The sequence below is a fragment of the Papio anubis genome, chromosome 10, assembly GCF_008728515.1.
Source record: "Papio anubis isolate 15944 chromosome 10, Panubis1.0, whole genome shotgun sequence".
Lineage (NCBI taxonomy): Eukaryota > Metazoa > Chordata > Mammalia > Primates > Cercopithecidae > Papio > Papio anubis.
In genome coordinates, this window is record NC_044985.1 from 76,474,774 (window position 1) to 76,485,657 (window position 10,884).

Below are 10,884 nucleotides of genomic sequence, written 5' to 3' on the forward strand. Positions count from 1 at the left end.
TATCATATGACCATATTGAGCAAATAAGAGAAATGCAATGCATTATTTTACTCATTGATCCCGTGAATTGCCTCCAGTTTCAAATCTCTGTCCACGTTTATTTTTTATTTTTATTTATTTACTTTTGAAACAGGATCTCTGGGTCTTGCTGTCACCCAGGATGGCATTCAGTGGCACGATCATAGCTCACTGCAGTCTGAAATTCCTGGGTTCAAGTGATCCTCCTGCCTTGGCCTCAGAGTAGCTGACACATGGAACCACAGACACACACCACCACTCCCTGCTGATTTTTTTTTTATTTGTTTGATTTTTAGTAAGAGGCAAGTTCTCACTACATTGATCAGGCTGATCTTAAACCCCTTAGCTGAAGCAATCCTCCTGCCTCAGCTTCCAAGTGCTGGGATTACAGGCATGAGCCACTGCACCCAGCCTGGCCTTACTTTTTAATTGAGAAATTAACTATACCACTTTCAAACAAGATAATATATCAACCTCTAGTAACAGATTTCTTCTGAAGAGGTGCTCCTAACAAAACCTGGAAATGACTCTACCCTGGCACCTGCTGAGGGGCTCTGCTTGTCAATGGTGTGACTTTCACTGGAACTCGATGATAAGAGACACGTGATTATCCCTATGTGATATCCACAATCTAATCCTGTCCATTCTAGGTGCTTCTGATGTTCCACCTTAGAATAATTGAATCCTAATGGATAATGACCAATTACTCTTCACTCTTTAGTTTGAGGAGTGGTGTCCTCACTTATATGAAATGGAGGACTTGCATGCTTATTTTCAATAAACTAACAGGCATGGCTACCTGTCACCACTACTAAGGAGGAGTCTTTGCCAAATTAGAAGTACTATTTCAGGTATTTGTGCATGTAGATTCACTGTTGAAAGAAAATGATCTATTGTCATTCCTGACATCCCATCTTGCTTCTGCATAATATTTTCAATCTACAGAAAAGAATAAAGAGAAGATAGATCTCTTTAGTGTGTTGTTCTTTTATAGCTGCCTGATACTAAAGCAGATTTCAAAAGTTGCAGGCCATCCTTTTTTTCAAACATAATTAGAGGAGTTAGTCAAACATATATGCATATTGTAGCTGTCAACTATTGCCAAAAACACAAAATTTCAGAGGCACAAAATTTCATTGGCCTACAAAATAAACATTTGCTTTTGATCCACCCATGGTCAACTGGGACAGCTCATTCAAATCCCACTCTTGGAATGGTTCCACAATTCCACTGGATGGCTCTACTATCCGGTCTGAGTCTACCTGAGCTTAGTTAGGGAAGCTTGGCTTCACCTAAGTTCATTATTCCTGAAGGGATAGCAGCTACCCCAGGGTATCTTTTCTCACAACGATAACAGAGCAAGAAGGAAGAATGAGATGTCTTTGAAGGTTTAGGCTAAAAACTGGTGCACTTTCACTTCCAGCAATATTTTTTGTTTAAAAATAAATCAAATCGAACAACAGTGAAGTAAAGGGACAGGAACATGTACTCCGACTTTAGTGGGAGGAAGTTAAAGTGCATGCATATGGTGTTTGTTTAAGGTTTAAAGATCCTTTTGATAAAAACAACAAATCATAAAAACACTCTAATAGATGAAAGACAGATTCTTGTTACTTACAACTCCAAATTTTCCAGGCAGGGCCACCTAGGGAGCTGCATCCAGAGAAAGGGTAACAGCAAGCTGAAGCTATGGCGGGGCAATTTATGTATAACAAGTATAGTGGATTCAGCTACCTTCCCAGGATGCTTCTATATTGGCTAATTTGAACAATTTCTCAGGCTGGAGGGCTTAGGGAGTGTGTCTATTTGCCTGATACCTGGCCCTGGGGCTATTGAGGGGTCTACATAGTGGCCAAAAGTTTGAAAGCTCAATAAGGGCAGTGGTTGGCTTGGGGAGTGGACTTAATCAGCTGCCAAGAAGGGGAAGTTACTACCCTCTAGCCAGGGCCTCTAACCTGGTTCCAGACAGTGATTAAACAATAGGAAAAATTGTGTTACAATCTACCCCTTAAAGTCTTGACATCAGTTTTGAGCTTGATTACTTGGCATATTTCAATGGCCAAGTAGGAGTAAAGACTTTCACCAAGTAGAGTATAAATTGTCCAAAAGAGCATAGAAAACATTTTATTATGGGAGTAAATAGGGGAAAAACATGTAGAAGAATGAAGAGTCCTTGTAGGCCAGTACATCACCAAGGTCTCCATTTTATGGCATTACTAAGAAAACAGAGCTGGAATTTCTGGGGGCCCTAACAATATCTTGGGGGAGTTGTAAAATGTTTTAAAAGTATCAATTATGTGGTTTTACCATAATAATACCTTGGGTCAAGGTGGTAGTTCCAGTAGTTATCTTGTAGAGGGTATATAGTTAGTAAAGCATATGTAAAGGTTAGTGATATTTGTTTGAAACCAAGGGAAGAGGTGGTTGTGGTCATGTTCAGAAATGCAGAGTGGGAGGTCGTGATGGTGAGTTGAAGTGGGAAGAGTAGGAGAGGGCACTGGGAAATGGGAGTTTCACTCTCCAAGGGATTCAATGGGTGGACTGATATGAGGTAGTTTCCTTTCTGGGGAAAGTAATAATCTTCATTAATGTTTAGAAAGGCACAGATGGTAGTAACTGCTACGAGTTCTTCCTTAAGGCATAGGAGTTTAGGAGTGTATGTTTTTACAGAGAGCCATGAGTACACACGGAAGCCAGAGGTATCTAACTTTCAAAATAGCAAAGGGAATTGGGAACAATATTTAAAATTAGTGTTACATATGTTGGGCCTTGAATTAAAAAATCAAATTCTGGGGCAAGATACAGATGCATTTAGGAATTCATTTGTCATTTTGTAACTTATATAGGGGTTCTTTGATAGGTCCAATTAAGTCTCCCAATTAAATTAGCTGTTTGGGACCTATCTCAGAGAGAAAAGTTCCATTGAATGCCTTTTGTAAGAGCCCGCTATTGTGCATTCTGGGATGTGAAATGTGTGACTTAGTCACTATTAGTAATGTCTGACACTTCAAAGGGAATAAGAAGCATCCCAGGAAGACTCTGTATTGTGGCCTTAGTATAAACAGCAACATGTGTAACCTTGATTTATATTTTGGATACTTGTGAAGCAAGAGATTTTCAAAGTTCTTTACTCTGAAGGGGACAACTCTCAGACAATGGTTCAAAAGCTTGCAAAAATGTGGAGATAGAGCCAGTTGCTGACCATGGTATCTAAGATGTTAAGATGACATAAGATATCTAAGATCTAAGGTGTTAAGATGACTACCTAGTTTGACCAAGCGACCAGACTCTTGGGTTTCATTCTTTATCTGGAACATTCTGGGTAAAAATTGGAAAGCAGCAATATTTCCCTGTACTCCATAATGTATGATAGTGCCAGTACTATTGTACACTCTACAAACTCCCACTGCTGTTCACTCACTTAATCACAAGCGGCTCCCAGATATCCAAAGGGCTTGGAAAAGGGGTAACCTCCAACACCATGGCATCTGGCAAGCGATTGAGGACATTGGAGGACATCCGCTCTTGCAAGTGGAATATGCCAGAGGGCTGAGATTTACTCCATTCTACATCAAGAAGTCCTTTGTAGCTGTGCCCAGTTTGTCTGGTTCTGCTTCTGCAACTCAAAACATAATTGGCAGCTTGATATAAAGAGTCACAAACTTAAGGTCTATAAAAGACTCTATTTCCAGGAGATACCAGTATGTGGCCAGCATGTTCCTCTCTAACGGAGACTAGCACAAGAATGAGTAGGATTGGCCAATTTGCATAATTTCATTGGCTCAGGGACATACAGGCTGTCTCTAACTGTCTGATAGCTGGCCCTAGGGTGATTTAGGCAGGTGCTTACTGGGCTCAAGTGTGAAAATACAATAAGGCAAATACTTAGCTGCTCGAAAGCGGGAACTGACCAGGCTCTAGTCAAAACCACAAAACTGGGTCAAGATAGCATTTCAAATGTACTATATTACATAGGGGTATGAGTGAACATTTGGAGCCAAAAAAATCAATCTGTTATACAATAGTCACTACTGCAAAGATTCTTCAGTGTCCAAATTATTATAATTTAAGCTGAAGAGTATTTTGGGGATAGGGGTAGAATAAACTCACCAAATAACTAATAACTAATGGCTACTAGGTAACAGAAACTATGTGAGACACTGAGCTGAAAATGACTGCTGCTTAACAATGAGATCTTTCCTGTTTTTCATAGCCCTTTTGAAAATATGTTATTGTTAAATTTTGTATACTATACCGAAAATTAACAGGTTTTAAATATACATAATTATAGCCACTTTTAAAGTAATAGCTTAATTGACAGCAGTAATATGTTTCCAAAACCTATCTAAACTATGCTTTCTTGACTCCTTTTTTTTTTTTTTCTATTTTGACTTTTTAAAACTTCTGTATTCAGTCCCTCAATCTAAACAACTATTACCTAAGTAGACTTGCAGTCAGGTCTTTATGTTCTTGTAATTTGAAACTTTTACATTTTAACAACTATTTGGAAAATCATCATCTCTTTTATTTGTTTACAATGAGTTACTTACTATAAATTTATTTATATTTTGTCATAATCAAATGTCAAAATGACTTTGTTTAATTATCTTTTTCACTTAATAATGTTTATTTCATTTTTTTCTTTACTAAATTAATTAAAACTTCCAGGCTTTTATTTACTGAACATAGTTTGAAGATTATACAATCACATGCACCCATGTTTATTTGTATTACGAAAAATTACATGAAGTCTGTAACATGTGTTTACTTTTGAAGTAGGAAGCATGGGAAATGACAAGCTTGCTTTATAACATGTTATATTACCGTGTGTCTAAAGACATATCTTCCTTTCATTCTATCACAGACATATCTTTCTTTAATTCCATAGGCTTAGTCAAATGTCATAATTTCCAGTAATTCTAGTAAGTACTCCAACCTATCCACCAGTTCTCGATATTACACCCAATTTTCTATTTTTAAATAAAATATTGAGTTGAATATATTTCCAAACAAATAAAGCATCTATGTATTTCAGTTTAAACATAGCATTTATTCATGGTGAAAAAGAAAAATGAAGATGTGTCTGGAATTCTAGTTGTTCTTAATGACCTGGGACGAAGAAAACTTTCAGTACATGGGTTTAATTATCGATACAAAGATGTGCTGCTCAGTCCTTCAAGGAAGGACTTACAAACCAGCTTGAAACTCCTGCAGGGTGTGCCTCAACCACAGACAACCTATTAGAGGTCACACACGGGTCAGGGCAGCTCCATCTGGTGAATGAATGAGACAGAGTACAAAGGCCTTTGCCATTTTGACCTTAAGAGTGTCACTTCCGCAGGCAATACTCCATAACTCCTTGCTAGCTTTTCTGATGTTTTGTCAGACCTGCATCTTGGTTTGACTTCTTCCTTAGTCTGATACTGACATCTCTCTTCACATGTAGTGAGTCCTAATAAACATCCTGTACCCTACACTTTGCTTCTATTTTCAGAGAGCACAATTGGTGACATATCAAAGTAGGAACACTCTAGAGTCTATGATTACAGTCCTAATTCATATCTTGAATTTCAAGCATTAGCAACTTCAGGAAACTCAAGTAGGTCAGCATATTTTCACTATAAATCAAATATGCAGAGTTGATGTACAATCGTTGGCCCTTGTTGGAATTATTTAGAAAGTCCAAAGTCTCTTAGAAACCAGAAAACATGTCTATGGATTTCTGTTTATTAATGCATTAATTTAAACATCTGAACATTATTCATTCACTCACCCACTCACTCATTCTTTCAACACATTTTAATCACAGCTCTATGCTGGCTGTCTTGTTAAGTGCATGGTTACAGAGATAAATACATGATCTCTGTCATTAAGACACCTAATGATGACAGAGATAAATATAACACATAATTTTAAAAGTATGTGTATTAGAATTACTTTTAGTGTTTTATCCTATTTTTGTTTTGTCTTGTTTTGTTTTTGTTTGGCTGCTGTAACAAATTACCACAAGAATAGTGGTTTAAGACAACACAAATTTATCGCTTGCAATTCTGGAAGGATGGAAGTCCAAATTCATTCTCACCTGGCTAAAGTTAACAATTTTGGGGGGCTGGTTCTTTCCAGAGGCCTTGAGAGAATAATCTGTTTTCTTGTCTTTTTCAGTATTCAGTAGCTATCTGCATTCGTTTGTAAATAGCCTCTTCCTTTTACTCCTCCAGTTTTTCTTTCACTGTCACATCTCTTATTCTTACCCTGACCCTCTTGCCTTCTGCTCATATGGACTCTTGTGACTATATTGGGCCTACCTAGATAACCAGGATGATCTCCAAAACCCAAGATCCTTAATTTAAGCACATCTGCAATGTCCCCTTTACCATGAAAGGCAAAATTTGTAGATTCTGAGGATTAGAACATTAACCTTGGGGGCCATTATTCAGCATACCACACTACTTAACTAGGTGGGTAGAGACAAGGGCAGGTACGAAGTCAAAATATTGCAGCTAAGAGCATCCTAAGGTATTGAGGAAGATATAGTAGGTCTGAATAGTAGGTCAGTAAACTTTGCCAAAACACAGCTTTTAAGTAGAGTGTTGAAAGATAACTAAATGTTTGTTAGTGAAGGGTACAGCAGAGGTGAAGTATACCTTCTAGGATGACAGAGTAGCTTCTGCCAAGGCATGGAAATGACAGGAAATGTAAGTGTTCATGGAATTCTAGCTGTCAGCCACAAGACACATACTTTTCTTACACTTTATTTCAGAAAAATAGCATGTTTCTTACAATTACTAAGTACATTTAATGTAGCCATTAATTATTCCTAAATACTTTATATTTTCTATTAAAAATATGAATATAATGTAATTTAATAAATTTGGTTTATATGATGCTAAGAAAATATTGAGAGATGAGACTAAGGATCAAAACATGTGTCAAACACATTACAAGTTGTAACCACGATAAGGAACTTTTAAACCATACTGGTGATCACACAAAGTTTTTGATTTCCTTGAAGAAGTTACTTCATATAATTTGATTTTCATTTTAGAGAAATCACACAGACGGCATAGAAGAAAAGTATGGGAGAGGAGCAATAGTATAGACAGAGAAAACAGATGTTCGCCACAATCTGGCAAATATTGAACCCTGAAGGAAGAAGGTGGTAGGCTGTTGATTGAGAGGTGGTGGGACATAGAAACAACCAATTTTGGTAAATGATTTGTTGCAGGTAGTGGGGAGGTAAGAAAAGGTACAGTAATTTCAACAGCTCCCTGATTTGGGCAATTAGGAGAATGATTGTACTTTTTGTTGAGAAAAGAATCGAGGGACAGATTTTTTTTTTCAGAGGGGAATGGGTGAATAACAATATATATGCAGTGTATTTAGTTTTTGAGGCATATGTGAAATACATAAGTTTAAATATTCATCAGCATTTGTGTATAAGAGTATGAAGCCCAGGAATGAGTTTTTAGATGAAGATACATATTGAGCAATCATTCAGTGGTAATTTAAATCTAAAATGAAAAGCAAGCAAACAAAAACTGTTCTATGTGCTGTCAACATTTTGACACCAAATATGTGGGTTTTCCAACCAACCAAGTATGACATTGGCTGCTTACAGTTAACACAGATCCCATAGGCTCAGACCACACACACGCAATTCAGATGCCAACTGAAATTTCAGGGTATCATCTGTGCTTCTGACCAACTATCTCTAAATCAAAGGTTCCCATGACCTCCTCCTTGGGTTGAATAATTTCATAAAACAACTCACAGAAATCAGGATAAAAGCTTACTTGCTAGCTTATCAGTTTATTACAAAAGGATACAACTCAGAAAGAGTCAGATGGAAGAAAATCACATGGCAAGGTGTCCAGGAGAGGTGTGGAGCTTCCACGCCTTATCCCAGCACCTCCACAGGTTTGCCAACCCGGAAGCTCTCTAAATTCTCTGAACCCTGTGCCTTTGGGTTTTTATAGAGCCTTCATTCTTAGGCAATATTAACTAAAACCATTGACCTTTGCTGAATAGGTTCCCATAGTCCCTCTTCCCTCCCAGAAGGTCAGGGGTTGGGGCTAAAATTTCCAACCCTCTAATCACAAGATTGGTTCTCCCGGCAACCGGTCACCATCCTGAGGCTATCCTGGAACCCTCAGCTACTAGTCATCTCATTAGCACACAGAAAAACACTTATTATTTTGGAGATTCCAAGGATTTTAGGCACTTTGTTTCATAAATGGAGACAAAGACCAAATATATATACTTCTTAATATATCACAAAATTACAAAACCTTAAGCAGTGATAAGACAATATGAAAGAATGGCATGAATATTTCACATTGCTTATTTGGGCTGTTCTGGGTCAGCTTTCTCTCGTTTTGCAGGACTGTCCAATTTCGTGTATTATTATGAGATGCAGTGTCCTGTTTCTCACCATGGTAGTATAAGTTGGACTAATTTTTAGTTCTCTGCCCACTGATGACCAAAGTTTTGGGCATGTGACTTCGGCTCAGCCAATCAGTTGCTCCCACACAAAACTTGAATCTGGAGTTAGAGGCACAAAGAAGAAGGGTTAGGGCTCATTTATAACAAATTTGGTGTTTTTCAGTGAGAGCAGCACCAGGACCGTAGTGTGAGGTTTCTACCGTGGTAGGGACAGAGTCCCAACCAGACTGTCTAATACTTATTTCCTGACCTCCTTTTAATTTTTTACCTCTTTTCAAAGTTTGATCCTATAGTTTGTCATTAATTCTCAAATTCTTAACATTATTCACATAAAAACCCTTTGCTGCCTCATCTAGCTATAGTTGACTTTTCTTCTTACAATTATGATTATTAAAGAAGACATATAGAATGAAAAATAGGAGAAATTAAAAAAAATTGATGGTTATAGATAATACGAAGAACCTCATATTTGATGGTTACAATCAGTCTGAGCCTTTTGCATTTTCCAGTAAGAATCTTTTACTTTTAACCTAAAAATTGTGAACTGCCATACTTCCTTCAAATAAAACAGCTTCATATGCAAAGAAACAAGCAATGATAGTCTTGGAATTTTCCAAGTTGGTTTGATGAAAAAGTGTAACTGGCACTACTGATTTTATTGCTTAGGAAGGGATTAATCTCTTTATAAGTTTGCTTTCACTACCCATGCATATATTGACAAAAGTGGGTGTTTTATTCAGTTTAATAAAGAATTGTATATGTATTTGTGTGTGTATATAAGTACAAAAAGGCTTATGTAATGTATTTATATTTTTCCAATTCTGAAAGACCTTTGTGGACTATAAATATTGATTAAAGTAATATTTTTTCTCAGAAAAAAATTGCTTAACTATACCCATAAAATGGCAATTTGATGGAGTGTATGGATCTTCTGCAAATATTGCTATATAGGATTAATTTTAAAATGTAATCCAGCTCACATATCATTAAAACTTTTTCTTCAATAGTAAAAAGGTTCCATTTTCACATTACAAAGATCAAAACACATAATTTTCATATTGTTTTAAATGGAGATGAAAGATTTCCTAGATAAAATATAAAGAATACCAAATTGGAATATAAATTATTTCATGTTTATGAAAGTGTCAAAACATAATATGAATTTTCTAGTTTAGTAGATCATGTTGAGATTTTTGCCCATAAATAAACTTTTGGGTTATTTAATACGAGTTATGAACATCTAATCATTCCTCTATTCACTTCTGCCAATTTTACTTTGTGCCTTCCATGTGGCAGTAACTGCATTAAGTGTAGAATGATACATAATATAGAGATTTTTCCAGTGAAGGGCTCAAGGTTTGAGTTGATGGTAGAAATTGATTCAGTTATAAATAGGTATAAGGTAAAATAGAGAATGAATGTATAATGAGAAAATTTAAAAAAATAGAGTAAGAAACTGTAATATAAAACTTAAACGGTTAAAAGGATTTTAATAGTCCATAAAGTCAAGGATTTGTCTATTTAGAAAAGGAGCAGGCTATACCATTTATTGATATTTTCCTACTTTAATTTCAAAATAATTCACATTTATTAGAGTGGATATAATATATTGGCACAAAGGAAACTTAACATGAGGAAAACTCCTCAAGAATTATAAAGTATTATTCAATCACAAACCTGAATGACCTAAAAGGTGAAGTGCAGAGAAAGCAAAAGGCGGGTGACCTAGAAGGTAATATTACTTAAGGGAAATATTCCATCAATTTCTAGGTGCCCTTGAATGCTCACACTTTTATGTTTTTGCCGTGAGCAATAAGCTGGAGACTCTATTTTTTGTTCTTTCTATCAAAACAAGACTGATTTTCTATGTTATAATTCCCATTGCCTTAGAATTTCATTATCTGAGTTATAGTAGTTAAGCAAGTCTTTTAATTATAGCGTAAAATGCTCTAGTTACAATAGCTTAGGGAATATATTAATCACTCACTGACATTTACATATTTAAATGTCTTGTGCTCCACACACAATTCTAAAAAGAGAAAAGAGGTTTTTTAACATTTCTTAACTGAGTTACTTTAAATAAGATGATTTTAAGAGCAGTATCTGTTTATATCAAGCACCAAAACACATTGGTAGTGACAAGTTATATGTTCACTTTTATATGAATAAAGGTTAAACGTCAATTTTATTTTTTAGATTTAATAAGTAGATTTCAAGAATAAAAAATCATTTTTGCATAAAGCCACATATTTTTAAAGTCTGCTTAATACCTCCACTGACAGTCTACATTTAAGTGGAGAAGTAAATACTTAAATTTCATAATAAACAGACAATGCTTTACATTTGATTCTTAATTCTCATATAGTTAAAATTAAATGTAATATAAAAGCTGTGTAAATGTTTTTAAGTTTACATAATGAGGCA